We start from the raw sequence: 17,280 nt of genomic DNA, 5'->3' as shown, positions 1-17,280 counted from the left end.
TCAATTAGGCTTGTTAGCATAGTGATCTGCATATTGAGCTGCACACAACATAATCAAGCTGCCATGGACGGTCAAGTAGGCCATTCTTTCTGGCCTAGATGATAAGAAGTTGTGAAAGAAGATGGAAGTCATCATAATCAGGGAGTGCCCTGTCTGCATTAGGGGCACTGCCACCAACATGTCTCCTTTTCCCGTCCTTCTGCACCACCCATCCTTGGGTTCCAGGATCATTCCTCTCCTTAAAATGGAAGACACCCTTCAGCCCATTGAGAACACACTGCCAAAAATACACCACTACCTGCATCTAGTCCCACTCCAGGATCATTCATCTCTAGTAATTATCTTTCTGGAGGAGGGAACCTCTCTTTGCTTCTATCTGTAGATCCTACCGCGTCCAGATCTAGCCCAGTAAAGTTGGCCGGTATCCCCTGAGGAGACTGTATCTGTACAGTGAAAGGCCAAAAGGCCACTCCTAACTGATTACATTTTGGCTTATTACTCATTATCAAATCTAATTTGGGCAAGTCACATAAGTAAAATGACTGCAAGGGCAGGTCAGAGGCTTGGAATCCTGTAAAGATTAACTTGTTTCTGAACTCCCCAAAGCCTGTTCACCACCTACAAGGCACAAGTATACAGTGTGATGAAATACTCCCCACTTGCCTTGATGGGCACAGCCGCTTCTGTCATGATAAAGTTCTTTGGCTGCTACTTTCCCCAATCTCTCCTAATGTGAATATGGGCCACGTCCCTTACTGCATCACTCAACACTGTGGCCTCTTTCCAAGTGTGCAGTTTGCTATGCCACCTAGTGGTACACTGGAATTAATGCAGCCATCTAATATATTGTGCATTTTTATTACAATATCTCCTGTGCCTGCTTATCCTTTCTCATATCCAAAACAAGCAGCCAAAAGCGAAATTAGACTTCTAAACCTTTTTCCATGGCAAAGTTGCTTGGCTGCAGCTAAATGTGTTCACATCATTGAAGAGTGATATTACTAATGATGTGTATGGGGTTAGCCCCTCTTTGTAAACATAGAATTCAACATGCTTTTTCTAACCCACTACTTCTTAAAACATTTCTGAACATTTAACTGCTACTTTTAAAGTTTTACCAATTATTTGCCTTCCTTTTCCTTCTACTCAAAATTTGTAAGTGGCAAGTAAATTTCATGTCATATATGTGCCAGGCAATAACCATCTCCAACAGGAGAATATCTACCCATTTTTGATATCTATCAGAATTCCCATTCCTGATTTTCCCCACACCATCATGATCCTGAGAGATATAATTGACTAGAAACTTAACTGGACCAACCATACAAATAGTGTAGGAGAATATTACTGCAGATGCTGGAACCTGTACTGAAAACAAAAGATGCTGAAGATTACAATGAGTCAGGCAGCATCCATGGGGAGAGAGCAAGCTAATGTTTCAAGTCTAGATGACTCTTTATCAGAGTTCACTTCAGTTCTGATGAAGCACCATCGAGACTGGAAACATTAGCTTGCTTTCTCTCCATGGATGCTGCCTGACCCACTGTGATCTCCAGCACTTTTTTTCTCCATACAAGCAGTGTGATAACATGAACAGGTCAGAGTCTGATAATTCTATGACAAGTAACTTGCCTTCTAACTCTTCAAATCCTATCCATCTTCTATGAGGTACAAATCAGGAGTGTAATCAAATACTCTGCACTGGGCTGGATGATGAAACTCCAGCAATATTCAAAATGTTGAACACTGTGCAAGGCAGATCATTACCCATCGACCATCTGGAACATTCACGCTTGCAGATTACCATATACTGTCCTTCCTTGGCAGATGAATCATTACTCTTCCATGTTGAAGAACACTTGGAGGAAGTATTGAGGGTGGAAAAGTATGGGGGACTTTATATGTCCACTGCTAAGAGTGGCTTGGCAGCAGCATTATTATTCTAAAGGACAGCTGCTGGACTGGGTCTGTGGCAAGCAGTGATGGAACCAACAAGAGGCAGAAACATTTTTGACCTCAACCTCACCAATCGGCTGGCTGCAGATGTACTGGTAAGAGTGACCGCTGCACAGTCTTTATGGAGATAAGGTCCAGACTTCACATTGAGAATACCCTCTATTGTGTTGTCTGGAATGACCACCATGTTAAATGGGATAGATTTCAAAATGATCCACCAAGTCAAATGTGACACCCACGAGGCACTGTGGACCATCACCAACAGCAGAGTCATACTCCAATGCAATCTGGAGCCTGGCATTTCCTCCACTCTACCATTGCCATTAGGCCAGGGGCCAACTCAGCTTCAATGAAGAATGCAGGAGGACATGTCAGGAGCCTTACCAGGTGTCAACCTAGTGAAGTCACCAAACTGGACTATTTGTGTGCCAAATAGCATAAGCAGCAAATAATGGACAGAGTTAAGTTATCCTATAAACAACAGATCAGATCTGAGCTCCACAGTCCTGCCACATCCGTGAATGGTGGTGGACAATGCATCAACTCACTGAAGAAGGAGGCTCCACAAACATCCCCATTCTCAACACGGAGGAGCCCAACATGGAAGTGCAAAAGATAAGGCTGAAGCTGTCTCAGTAATTGTCAGCCAGAAGAGCCGAGTGGATGATGCATTTTGGCCTCCCCTGGGTGTTCCCAGCATCACAAACCAGTTTGCAGCCAATTTGTTTCACTTCATGTGATATCAAGAGATGATTGAAGGCACTGGATACTGCAAAGGCTATGGGCCTTGACAACATTCTGAAAATAGTGTTGAACACTTGTGCTCCAAAGAGTGCTTCACCCCTAGCCAAGCTATTCTAGTACAGTTACAACACTGGTATCTACACAACAATATGGAAAACATCGCAGGTATGTCCTGTACACAAAAAGTAGGACAAATCCAACCCAGGAGAAATTGATTCCTAATGAAGGGCTTATGCCTGAAACGTTGATTCTCCTGTTCCTTGGATGCTGCCTGACCTGCTGTGCTTTCCCAGCAATACGTTCTCGACTCAAATCCAACCCAGCTAATTCACATCCTATTGGTCTACTCTTGATCATTAGTAAAGTGATGGAAGGTTTCATCAACACTTGCTCAGCGATGACTTGCTCTAACACCCAGTTTGGGTTCCATCAGGGCTACTCAGCTCCAGACCTCATTATAGCCTTGGCTCAATGAGAGAAAACTTCATGGAAATAGTAATCATGAGCATGATAAAATAGCAGAGCTGACTTTAATCTGTGGTTTCAAGTCATTTTTCAAACTTCTATAAATTCTGCAATGTGCCTGTAGATTAGAAGATTGCAAATGTAAGCTCACTCTCAGGATGGAGAGAGAAAACGTGGATTTACAGATTGGTTAAGGTCAGATAGCAACAATAAAATAATTAGAATCTGTTATAAAGGTTATGATGAATGGATATTTAGCATATAATTGTCTAATTGGACAGTCAACAAGGATTGATAAATAAGAAATAATGTTTGATAAATAAGATGGAATTTTCCGAGGATGTTGTTGGCAGAGTCAATGAATATGAAGTATTTAGATTCTCAAAAAAATTTAGAAAAACTGGAAGTTAGTCAACACAATTAAAGCATGTAGGATTGGGGCTAATACACAAGAATGGATAATAGACAGGAAGAAGAGGCTAGGAATAAGTGTTGGCAGGCAAGACCAGTGGGTACCACAAAGATCACTAGCTCTTCACAATCTATGCCAATAATTTGAATGTGGGTGAAATGTAACATTTTGAAGTTTGCGAATGATACAGAAGTTGATGGGAATATGAGTTGTGAAGAGGATGCAAAGTAGCTTCATGGGGAATTAGACATGCTGGATGAGTGGAAAAGAGGATGCCAGATAGAATATAATGTGGGTAAGTGTGAGGTAGGAGGAACAAAGGTACAGAGTACTTATGTGGTGAGAGATTAGCAGGTGTTGACGCTCAAAGGGACATGGATGACTTTGTTCATAAGTCACTTAAAGTTGAGCATGATGGTCCAGTAGTCTTTTGCTCATGGAGGCTAAACCTCTGCAGTTGGTAAGGTTCCAGGAACTTTGTACAGAATTAAATGAGTAGTAATTTCGAAAGACTTTAATGAATTTTGGATTGACAATTCAGATTTGTAAGAGTCAAATCGCGCCTAACAAACACATTTCCAGCATCTGCAGTCTTTTTTTTGTTCCATGCCTAACAAACTTGTTCTTCAAGAAATCAAAAATGGTTTCCTATTTATCAATCCTTGTCGACTCTGTCCAGTGAGATAATTTTGTGCTAAATATCCATCAATCATAACCTTTATAATAGATTCTAATTTTAAAAAAATTATTTAATTCACAGGATGTGGACATTGCTGGCTAGACTTATGTTTACTGCCCAGCCCTAGTTGCTCATCAGAAGATGGTGATGAACTGCCTTCTTCAACCTCTGCAGTCCATGTGTTGTGGGTTGACCCACAATGCTTTCAGGAGTAAGTTCTAGGATGTTGACCCAGAAACATTGTAGAAACTGTGATTTATTTCCAAGTCAGGATGGTGAGTGGTTTGGAGAGGGAATTGTAGGCAGTGGTGTTCCCTTGTATCTGCTGTCCTTGTTCTTCTAGATAGTAGTGGTTGAGAGTTGGGAAGATGCTGCCTAAGGAGCCTTGATGAATTTCTGCAGCACATTTTGAAGATGGTATACATTGCTGCTACTGAGCAATATTTGCCAATCAAGCAGCCTGATTTGACTAGGATAATCTTGAGCTTCCTGAAAGTTGATGGAACTACACCCATCCAGGCAAATGGGGAGTATTTCATCACAAACATGACCTGTGGCTTATAGATCTTGGACAGACTTTGGAAGTCAGGAGGTATGTTATTCACTGCAAGCTTCCTAACCTCAGATCTGCTCTTGTAGCCACTGTGCTTCTGTGAATCATCCAATTTCTCGTCAATAATAATTCCCAGGATATTGATAATGAGCTTAGAATTGATGGGAAATACCTTCACTATAATGATTTCAGTTATGGTGGAAAATATATTTTCAAACTGAATCCTTAACAATTCCACTTGCTTGTGCAACATACTCCCAACAATGAGGTATGGCTCTTTCCTGCCTCTATTATTTAAATGCTGTTCACCTCCAGCAAGTTTCAACTCTCATGTGACTTAAAACACTAACTTTGATTCCCACTCCTCAGATACCAACTAGTTTTACAAGTTTCCAGCATCACTGGCAAGATTTCAGTTCTCAGCATTCATAGGACTTTACCTGAAGCATACAAACATGTTAAGCTAATAAAGCCTGCTCCAAGATTCAATATGATCATGGTCTTTTATCCTGAACTCCAACTTTCCATGTTATTCCCCTAGTCCCCTTAGTATGCAAAAAATCTATTCATCCCTTTAATGTATTCATTTTCAGTTCCGAATATCCTCAACATTTTGACTAAAGAATTCTCTTCATCTCCATTTTAAATGGCTGACTCTTATTCTGAGACAGTGACCAACTTGTTCTCAAATCTCTGGTCAATGATCCATCTCAGTTTCGACCTGATCAAGTTAAATTTCAGTGAAGTCACCTCTCGTTCTCTGAAATTCTAGTGTATATAGGTCTTCTCGTAGTTCAATCACCAAATCCCCCGATTCAATCTACTGAATGTTTATGGCTCCCACTCAGAAAGATTACTCCTCCTTAGTTGAGGAAATCAAAGTTACTCAGGCAAAATCTGGATTTTGTTTCGGATTTCCAGCAGTTTTTTGGTTTCAAAGTTACTCAAGTATGGGCTCACCAAGGCTTTGTGCAATTATTAATTATTTAATGGTATTTCTTCCAGAATTTTGGTTACAGTCTGAAGCATTGCAAATATTTTAGTGCAATCTTATTACACGTTACAAGATCCTGGCTTGTTTGCTCATAGTGCACCTTTCTCAGGCTTATCTGATTATTGCTAATGATCACGTTACATAAGCCAGCTGGAAGGTAACTGGGTCTGTTGTAAATACATGTGTACAAAGTACCTCTGCAGGCTGGGGCAGTGACTTCCAGCAGCAGCTCTCACCTCGACTGAAAACAGGTTTGATGATTTAATGACTTCTAATTCTGCCTCACTCTCTGTGTGTCTGCTATTGAATGACATTTGGTTTTTCTTTGACCCTCAACATAACAGTGAGACAAAATAAGTGCATTTCCTTTAATTCTCCCATAGTAAGCACTGCATGAGATATCTTTCTTGACATTGTTCAGCCTACCCACAACCCTCATATATTGTTATTATCTGTTTGATGGGCTTCAGTCACGCCTCTTTAATTGAAGCATGGATTGCAGATAAGTTCCCTATAGTTCTAATATATATATATATATATATATATAAACCCTTAAGCTCTTCAGTGTTTCAGCATTTTGCTAAACGTAAATCTGTTTCACTAAGGAAGCTCCCCCTCACATGTAATTTGTGAATTTCAAGCTGCAGATAACTTCTCAAATCAATTTCAGTTAACTGGCAGAATTTCACAGTTATATTGTTAGCAGTTGGGTCACAATCAATGCTTGAAAGTTCAATTATGTTTAAGGTCATTGGACTCTCATTAAACATTTGCACTAAACACCTTGCACTACTGCTGCAAATGCAGATTCTTCTGTAACTCCAGAGATACTTATCCTGTAAACTTGGCTGCCCTGAAGACATGTTAACAACCAAAATATTTTCATGTTCTTGCTTGAACACATGACTGAAGAACTGGTGTAGGAGGGAGGGCATCAGTTGCCTGAAGCACTGGGACTGGTTCTGGGGCAGCCTGGATAACATGAATTGATTATACCTTAACAGAACTAGGTCTTTGTAGGGAGATTTGCTAGCACTGTTGAGGAAGGTTTTAACTCGTTTGTCAGGTGGATGGGATCCTTCAGGGATAACTCAGTTCAGAAGGCAGTAAAACTGGTAACAGAAGGTAGAAAAGTGGCAAGTGAAATTAGAAGGCAGGTGAAATGCAGACAAGCATCGACTCAGCTTAGAATGGGAATGGTATCAAAAAGACCATGTTAAGGGTATCTGCATGGATCCATGCAACATTCTTAACAAGATAAATGATTCAAAATAACAAATTAAGGTAAATAAAAATGATCAAATTGCCATTAGAGAAACATGGCTGCAAGGTGACTAGGATTGTGAACTGAATATTCTTGTCAATTTGACATTTAGGAATCGCTAGAAAAAAAGGTACTGAACCACTGTTAGTAAGAGATGAGATCAGTACATTAATACAGAAACATCTCAGAGTGAAAATGTGGAAGCTGTTTAGGTGAAATTAAAAAACAGTAAGGGGCAAACTTTAGTAGGCCTTCATTGTTTAAAGGCCAACAAACAGAAATGGTAGTATGGAGCATGATATCAATGAGATTAGAGAAGCATGTAACATGGGTATTTTCCAGTAACCATGGGTGACTTCCATCTGTGTACAGACTTGGTAAACCTAATGATCACAAATGCTGTAAATGAGTGTCTGTTGTGTGTGGGGATGGTGTTCCAGAGTAGTATGTTGGGGAACTGATGAGAGAATGTATATTTTGATCTAATGTTACACAATGAAAAAGATTAAACACCAGCGAGAACTATCCATTTGGATACAGAACTGGCTCGATGGTAGAAGACAGAGGGTGGTAGTGCTTTTCAGACTAGAGACCTGTGACCAGTGGTGTTCCACAAGTCCTCTGCTTTTTGTTATTTATATAAATGATTTGGATGTCAATGTAGAAGGTATATATAGCAAGTTTGCAGATGACACCAAAATTGATGGTGTAGTGGACAGCGAAGAAGGTTAACTCAGAGTACAATGGCACTTAGTTCAGATAGACCAATAGGCTGAGGAGCGGCAGGTAGCGTTTAATTTAGTATATGTGAGTTGCAGGTAGAGAGGATAATGAAAAAAGCATTTGGTATGCTTTCCTGTATTGGTCAGTGCATTGAGTATCGAAGTTGGGAGATCATGTTGCATCTGTACAGGACATTGATTAGGCCATTTTTGGAATACTGCATGCAAATCTGGTCTCCTGACCATAGGAAAAATGTTGTGAAACTTGAAAGGGTTCTGAAAGGCTCAGATAAGATTTACAAGGAATAATGCTAGGGTTGGAGGGTGTGAGCTATAGGGAGAGGCTGAATAGACTGGGGCTACTTTCCCTGAAGTGTCAGAGACTGAAGAGTGACCTTATAGGGGTTTATAAAATTATGAGGGGATAGGAGATATCGGAGAAATAGGCAAAGTCTTTTCCCCAGGGTGAGGGAGTCTTTTCATGCAGAGGGTGGTTTGTGTATAGAACAAGCTGCCAGAGGAAATGGTGGAGGCTGGTTCAATTGCAACATTAAAAAGGCAACTGGATGAGTACATGAAGAAGAAGGGTTTAGAGGGATATGAGCCAAACACTGGCAAATGGGACTAGACTAATTTTGGATATCTGGTTGGCATGGATGAGTTAGACAGAAGGATCTGTTTCCATGCTGTACCTCTCTATGACTCTTTCACTCTAATAATCTTGTTGCAAAACAAATTTGGAAGTGAGGTAATTCAATCTGAAGCCAGGGTGTTAAATCTGAAAATTGGAAATTCTGGAAGTATAAAGGCAAACTGTCTGAGTTGGATTATAACAATATATTAACAGATGTGTTGATACATTGGCAATGGATAGCCTTTAAAGCCTTGAAATCCCCCATCCCAGGGAAAAGACAATCACCATTAACCCTATCTATACCTCTCATTATTTTATAAGCTTCTATAAGATCACCTCTCAACCACCGACCTTCCAGTAAAAAAAATCCAGCCTATCCAACCTTTCTTTATAACTCAAATCTTCCAAACTCAGCTGTTTATATCTATTCCGCCTTTAAAGAATTATTACGTAGTTTACAGCAAATGTGCAATCCTTCAAAGCATGAAACTCAAAAGAATGCTGTCAACTGTGACTAAAAAGGAAGTAAAGGGTTAGGTAAGATTAAAGGGAAAAGGCTTATAAAGTTACCAGAAGTAATAGGAAACCAGCGGGTGGAAGGTACTGCAAAGGAGGACCAAGGAACTAATAAGAAAAGGGAGGAAAGAATATTAATCTAAACTAGCAAAAAAAAATGAAATTGACTATAAAAATCCCAAGAAGTGAATGAACATGAAAGGCCAAGATACATTTTGATCTATTACAGGCAGAGTCAGGAGAATTTATAATGGGAAATTGAGAAATGGTAGTGAAGCTAACAGATTACTTTGTGTCTGCCTTCAGTGATGAAGATACAAGAGACCGTCCAGTACTAAAGAGACAAGGGGCAATGGAAAATGAGGAATTGAAGGAAATGATTAATTGTAAGGTTGTGTTGGAGAAATTAATGTGACTGAAGTTGAAAAGTTCTGGGACCTGAGATTATATGCTCCCAGAGTGTTGAAAGAAGTTGCTGTGGAGGTAGTCGATGATAATCTTTGAAAGTTCTATAGGTTCTGGAATTAGTGTCTGTAAATTTGAAACTAGCAATTGTTACTCAACTATTTAAGAAGTGATGGAGAGTGAGAAAAAGAGAAACTATAGACCAGCTAGCCCTACATCAGTGATAGGGAAAATATTAGAACTGATGTTATCTAAAAGACATAATAAATATATACTTCTGAGGAAGAATCATATTAGACTCAAACATTAACTCTGTGTGTATCTCCACAGATGCTGCCAGACCTGCTGAATTTTTCTAGTAATTTCTGTTTTTATTCCATATCGCCAGCATCTGCAGAACTTTGCTTTTATTTATTTATGATGAATGGACACTAGGATCATAATGATCTGATTGGATAGTCAGCATAGATTTATGAACAGAAAATCATCTTCCACAAACCTGGTTGGGATTTCTTGAGGATATTACTAATAGAATTGTTGATAGGAAGTCTGCATACATGGCTTTGAAAAGTACCTTACAGGAGGTTGGTGACAAAATTAAAGCATGTGGAGTTGGAGGTAATATACTGACATGGATTAAGGATTGGCTAACAGACAGAAAAAGATGTAGGAAATTGGGTCATTCTTACATTGGTATTATGACTAGTGGTGTACTGTGACGATCAGCATTTGGAACCCTGATGTTCACAGTACATACCAATGATTTGGATTTGGAGACCAATGATAATGTTTCCAAGTTTTCAGATGGTATAAATCCATGTGGAATGTCTGCTGTAACACACTGCAAAGTGGCTTCAAGAGAATTTGGACACACCTGATGAATAGACAGATGTAACATTAGGTGGAAAAATGAGAAGTTCACTACTTTATTAGGAGGAATTGAAGTGCAGATTATTTCCCAAATGGTAAAAGGTTAGAAAGTGTAGAAGTACAAAAGCACCTGTATGTACTGATCAATAAGTCGTTGAGGGCTAATGATCAGCAAGTAATTAAGAAAGGTAATGGTATATTCACCTTGAACACAAGAGGATTTGAGTACTGTATTGGTTTGCTTCAATTGTTTGCTTCAATCTTTACCTTTATCGACCACAACTGGAGTACTGTGTACTGTTTTTGTCCCCTTACCTGAGGAAGGCTATTATTTTCATGGAGAGGGTGCAATGATAGTTCATTAGTCTTGCTTAGTGGAGAACAGGACTATCCTAAGAAGAGAGTTTGGGGAAACTGGGTCAGTATTCTGCAGAGATTTGAAGAATGAGATTCTTATTGGAACCTACAAAGCACATGAGGGGATAGACAGGGTAGTGACAGTTAAGATGTTTCTCGTAGTTGGGGAGTCCAGAACCAGCGGACCCAATATCAGTGTAAGGAGGAAGTCACTTAAAACAGAAATGCAGAAATATTTCTTCCATTTACGTTGGGTTGTGAATCTTTAGAAGTCTCTACCCCTGAGGCTGTGGACAATCAATTTTTGAATATGAATATAATAAAAATCCTAACCACCAATAATGCAAAGGAATGTGAGGGTAGTGTGGGAAAAAGGGTATTAAAATGTATGATCAGCCTTGATTGTACTGAATAGAAAGGCAAATCAGGACGTATACACTTAATGATGAGAGTGTCGTGCTGGAAAAGCACAACAGGTCAAACAGCATCTGAGGAGCAGGAAAGTCAATGTTTCGGGCAAAAGCCCTTCATCAGGAATGAAAGGCCTTTGCCCGAAACGTCAACTTTCCTGCTCCTCAGATGCTGCCTGACCTGCTGTTCTTTTCCAGCATCACACTCTCGACTCTAATCTCCAGCATCTGCAGTCCTCACTTTCGCCTTATACACTTAATGGTAAGGTCCAAGGGAGTGTTGCTGAACAAAAAGACCTTGGAGTGCAGGGTCATAGTTCCTTGAAAGTGGAGTCGCAGGTAGGTAGAAGGTGTTTGGTATGCTTTCCTTTATTGGTCAGAGTGCTGAGTAATAAAGTTGGAAGGTCATATTGTGGTTGTGCAGGACATTTGTTAGGCCACTTTAGGAATATTGTGTGCAATTCTAGTCTACAGGAAAGATGTTGTGAAACTTGAAAGTGTTCAGAAATGATTTACAAGGATGTTGTCAGGGTTGGAGGGTTGAGCTGTTTGGAGAGGCTGAATAGGCTGGGATTGTTTTCCCTGGAGTGTTGGAGGCTGAGGGGTGACCTTATAGAGGTTTATAAAATCATGAGGGGCATGGATAGGGTAAATATACAAGGTCTCCAAAACTAGAGGGGATAGGTTTAGGGTGAGAGGAGAAAAATTTAAAACAAACCTAAGGGGCAACCTTTTCACACAGAGTGTGGTGCGTGTATGGAATGAGCTGCCAGAGAAAGTGGTGGAGGCTGGTACAATTACAGCATTTAAAAAGCATCTGGAAGGGTATATGAAAAGGAATAGTTTAGAGGGTTATGGGCCATGTGCTGGCAAACGGGACTGGATTAATTTCGGATATCTGGTTGGCCTGGATGAGTTGGACCAAAAGATCTGTTGCTGTGCATCTCTATGTCTCTGTATGACTCTGTACTGAATAGCTTATTCAGCTATATGTTCGTATCTTCTGCAGAATTCCTGTGACACTTCGAAGGCCAAAAAATTATTTCCTACTTTTTTTCCATTTTTATGTCTTACATAACAATTTACTTTAGCCATACTGTTGTACTGGTTCTATCAATCTTTCCAGCTTTTAGCTGACTAATATAGACTCATTTCATTTCTGACATATCTTACTTGGCTAGATCATTACAGCACTGAGAAGTCATAGGCCTTGAAATTTTGCTCGGGTACAACCTGAAAATGTTCTTTCAGAGGTTCACTGCTCGCATAATTCTTTGTAACAAGGGTATATTCACCAGTAATGACCATAGGATACTCTTCTTAACTCTTACAAAAAAAGCCCTGGTGGAAGTCGCAGAGATATGTCAGGAAGTGTTTTACTAATGCGTCTTTCTGGTTTTCCATGATCTTTCAACAAAGTTATGGCAGGGACTGGGACAATTTCTGCAATGTCTATTCCTATTTTGTTTTGCAATGAGGGCCTGCTCCTCAGCACTCACGAGGGTAAGTGCCATTTTGCTACAGATGGCTTTTCAACTTGTCAGCAACTGCTGGCATTCTAGAGGTCTGTAAGAAATTCCACGTCCAGTTGTTGGCACATAACAATCCACTCTATTGTACTTAAAGCAATATTGTTTTTTTATTACAAGGTAAAAGTTAAGAATTAAAGTTAAATAATAAACAAAAAGAAGATTGTAATGGGTTAAGTTTAATGCTCGGTTTTTGCATTCTGTGCTGCATTCAAATGAGCCATAGTACAATAATGGGCATTCGGCACAATGAGAGCTCTATGCTCTGCAGAGAGAAGCGCCAGACTACAGGAGACTGACAGTGGTTTGCCAAAACTCTCCCTGTGCACTCATACCCTGTGTGGTGGTGGAGGAGAGAAAGAACCTCTTGAAATATTTTTTGGCAGATCTAGTTAATGAAGTATAACATGAACAAATCTATGACCTAATGCCCTTTATAAACTTCTGTGTGCTTCAAATCAACGTTAATGTGTAAGAAAGACCTGAAAAACCTGCTCGCCTGACACATTAATTGTGAGCCATACCTTAAAGCAAACACTGTGGCTAGCAGAAATAGTCTAACTGTACCTGGCTAAGGAAGGTAATATTTTAAATAAAAATGCTAAAGAATTATACATTGTAAAATATATTAATTATTAGATCAATGGGCATGTGTTTGGATTTACATTCATTGCCTCTGTATTAAAAGGTTTTAGCATCAGATCACAATTACAGGAAGCTGTCTTGCTGGATATTAGTTTCATAATTGTCTCGTGATTAATTGTGAACAATTGCATGGAAAACCAGACTGACTACACCAGAGCCCTTAATCCTTCACATTCAGTGATGGATGTTGTATGTGTAAACAACAAAGCATGGGAATGGCAGATAGCCAAATAAAAGGCAGTTTATTAGATTAAAAAAACCATCTCATACTTTTTTCTGTATACGAGTGTTGCATCTGGTAAACTGTTCCATTGTTCATAAGATATGCACCAGATCTGAAAAGGTTGTTTCCATAGACACAAAGCACTTTGAATCATATAATCCCTACAGTGTGGAAAGAAGCCATTCAGCCCATTAAGTTATACTGACCCACTGAAGAGCACCCCACCCAGATCCAGTTCCTAGACTATCCCCATAATCCCACATTTACCATGGCTAATTCACCGAGCCTGTGGATCACTCGATACTACAGGGCAAGTTAGCATGGTCAATCCACCTAACCTGCACATCATTGGACTGTGGGAGGAAAAGAGCGCACCCAGAGGAAACCCACACAGACACAGGGAGAACATGCAAACTCCATATAGACAGTCACCCAAGTTTAGAATCAAAGCTAAGTCCCTGATTCCGTGAGGTAGCAGTGCTAACCCTGGAGCCACCGTGCCACTTGTGTTTTTAAAAGCAATGGATGCTGATTATCTAAATTCATTAATTTTGATTTTTGAAAATCCTTTAGATGTGGAAGGTTTATAGAATGATAGAATCCCTACAATGCAGATAGAGGTTGTTCAGCCTACTGAGGTGCAGAAAATAGCAAATACAATGAATTTCAAAGCACTGAAATATCTCTGATTATGTGGTGATTATCAAAAAGAGGATTTGGAATCCTTGAATAGGTTACTGGGACATCTAAAGCATCCATAGGGACATGCTTGCAAAACTGGCAGCTTCACAATACTCATTTTATTTGGCACGTAACATGGCGAAGTGAAAGGACTCACCGATAGAAACCTTTGGAGGCCACACACAGTAGAAGTAAGTAAATGATTTTCTAAACTTGCCTTTATGTGGAGCTGAATCAAAAAATGTGGTGTTGGAAAAGCACAGCTGGTCAAGCAGCATCCGAGGGGCAGGAGAGTCGATGTTTCGAGCATAAGCTCTTCATCAGGAATATTTATGTGCAGCTGGAGTTGGGCAGGAACACATCATTTAATGCTCTATGGACTCTGAAGGCCATTTTCAAATTATGGTTCCTCTCTCATTCTTCTTCCACAACCTAGCTGACAGCCTTTGCCAAAATGGCAACTGGACCCAACGTGGTCCTTGTCAAAGAAGTGAACTGCTTCAAAATGTTCAGCTGGGATTCACAGTTCACTGGCGATTCCTGATCAGGGCCATGTACTGCCATAGATATCAATTACTATCCTAGCTCCATTGGCCATCGCTGACAATATTTTCTTTAAAATCAAATTGCATGGATTCCCTTTGTATGCTAACACATGAACATTGTAATAACATTTCTAAAGTAATAATGAACTAATAGAAACTGAAATAAAGTACAAATCGCTATCATTTACTATAACATTAATCTACATCAACATCACTTCTCTTGTTCCCTTCCTGGAATCTATTTTTGATTGCCAGTCAGCCTGATCTTCCTGTTCCACATCCATTATTGACTGTTCTGAAATAATGTAAACATTTACAGTACACATCACCCCTACCAACTGCACTTGTGGTGGGGAGGCAACCAGACACCATATCAAATAGAACAGTGCAAAATTCAAACTCCACTCCCTTGAAACATGCCAGCTCGCATTTTCTAATTGGGATGAATTTACTGCTGCTCACAACATCTCCATGTTTGATTATAATCATTTTCATTGTAACTAGATATTCTAAAATCATATCTGGTTCTTCGCAATTGGTCTCAAAAATATATCGATCAATCAGAATACTTTACAGATGATCAGTAAACGTTTTGCACAGCATTATACCAATGCAACCCCACACTGCAAAAGTTAAAATGCAAAAGTATATTTCTGCTCATTGAGCAGTATTTGCATATTTTTTTCATCAATAGCAGCATGAGAGACCTGTATAATTAAGTGGGGTTGATCTTTGGAGTGGACCACTGCCTTTGCTTTGAAGAACCGAAGACTTTTCTTTGCATGGATTTCGTTCGGGTGAGGATCAGGTGATTCCACAACAGGTGAAGGTTCCACTCCGGTAGACTTCTCTCCAGGTGCTGAAGTTGACAGAGAGTCTGTTTGTGTTGTACGGTACAGTACACCTGTCGAATACTCATATATTCTCCAACCAATTAAGAAGCACCATACAAAACCTTTTACAGATATTATTAATAAAAATGATATAATATTTTCATTTATGTCTATTATAACTAAACAATACATCCTCCTAATTACCACAGGCCTTACCACTAAATATTGCGAAGCATGAGATTAATAAAAAAAAGTTACATTTAAGCTGTAGACTGAGTTCAAGTCTGTAATAGTTTGTCATGTTTGAGCAAAGCATAGTTAAAAAGTGACCAATCCACATCTTATGTATTATAATATTATCCAAACCCCTTACAATGAAAACAGTCTAAAGTATTTGTAAATAATAATATCAGCTCAATGTGAAGGGTAAAGGTTTATCAACAAATGAAACCATACTTCAACTTCTACAGAACCTAGTTTTTAGCTCAATGGATGTCCAGAGACTGGGTAATAATGTGGCAGGGGAAAGTGAGGACTGCAGATGCTGGAGATCAGAGCTGAAAATGTGTTGCTGGAAAAGCGCAGCAGGTCAGGCAGCATCCAAGGAGCAGGAGAATCGACGTTTCGGGCATAAGCCCTTCTTCAGGATGCTCATGCCCGAAACGTCGATTCTCCTGCTCCTTGGATGCTGCCTGACCTGCTGCACTTTTCCAGCAACACATTTTCAGCTCTAATAATGTGGCAGAAAAACCATGTGGATTTTCAGAAATAAACCTGCTATTAACTTATACCTTTCATCAGGGTGTGGCCCTAACACAAATCACATGGTGGTTCTTTATAAATCCGATTACTTGCATTTACCAGGATGTATAGCTATAGTCACCAACTAAAAGTGTATTGAATGCCACTAGCACAATGTATGGCATTGGAATTCACTGTCTCCATATAATTCCCCTTGGTGTAACTTTAACACTTATCAGAGCTACAATTTTCCATCTGAATCAGAAATCTGTTTACGCTGAACAATAAAATGGAACAAATTTAAGACAAAGCTGCACACTAAAAGTTACATTCAAACTTTTACCTTGGTTGCACGTTCATGAACTGCTTCTCACTAAAATGAATACATGTCTAAAGTCCACAACGTTGCAGAAAACATAATTCATTTGTGAAGCATATCCTGATTCTTGGTTCGCTATCTGTGGAACTAAACTTGTCCATTAAACAGCCTAAGGTGCTACTCACGTGTACTTCAAACGTAAGTGTGTACTCATAAAGAACAGTTCAGTGAAGCAAATCCATTACAGGAGAAGATTTTTTCCATAGGAAGAGTCAAACAGAACTGATCATTTGTTAGTACTTCAGAAGGTGACAACAGCATCTTTCGTTAGGCAGCTTGGAGAAGTAGGAGTGTCGCCTTGTTCTAATAGTCTATTTGTTTAATTGTAGTGAAACAAAGGAGCATTTCATCCACCAGAAAAGGTGCTGCATCACGCATTAATTATTAAACCAGCTGAAATTTTTCACTTGATGGCCCAAGTTAAAGGAAGGGAATAATATCTGTACCTGAGGCTTACCCTTGTTGAGTCAAAGAAATGCTGCTTTAATTATAATCTCCCATGGTTCGGTTTCCTGCACACAACCTGCATTTGAATTTAAAATATATGTTTCAGACTATTTAACACTGGATTTGCATGACCTCTCATAGTGCTACATTTAACAGAAGCCATTGGTTATTAAAGCACCACGTGACTGGAAATCAAAATATGTTTGCACACACACCAACCAGCAAGTCCTTTAACTCTTTACTGGTCTCTTTCTCTGGGGAATGTTTTGATGAATG

The 17,280-nt window shown here is 39.5% G+C and overlaps 1 protein-coding gene across 3 annotated transcripts in view; it reads right to left on the bottom strand.

Moving 5' to 3' along the window:
• Positions 1-17,072, bottom strand: part of LOC140470906 (uncharacterized) — a 33,857-nt gene extending 16,785 nt beyond the window's left edge. The window contains exon 1 of one of the 3 annotated variants that reach the window (XM_072566870.1): positions 17,015-17,072. The gene's annotated coding sequence lies outside the window, so the exon portion shown is untranslated. Of the gene's footprint in view, positions 1-16,521; positions 16,591-17,003 lie in introns of those variants that run through there. The other 2 variants (XM_072566951.1, XM_072566917.1) reach the window with 2 other exon arrangements.
• Positions 17,073-17,280: the final 208 nt, after the last annotated feature.

Source organism: Chiloscyllium punctatum, chromosome 1 (genome assembly GCF_047496795.1).
Source record: "Chiloscyllium punctatum isolate Juve2018m chromosome 1, sChiPun1.3, whole genome shotgun sequence".
In the NCBI taxonomy this organism is placed as follows: Eukaryota; Metazoa; Chordata; class Chondrichthyes; order Orectolobiformes; family Hemiscylliidae; genus Chiloscyllium; species Chiloscyllium punctatum.
The sequence above is the reverse complement of the archived record's forward strand: the minus strand, read 5'-3'. Positions and strand labels throughout refer to the sequence as shown.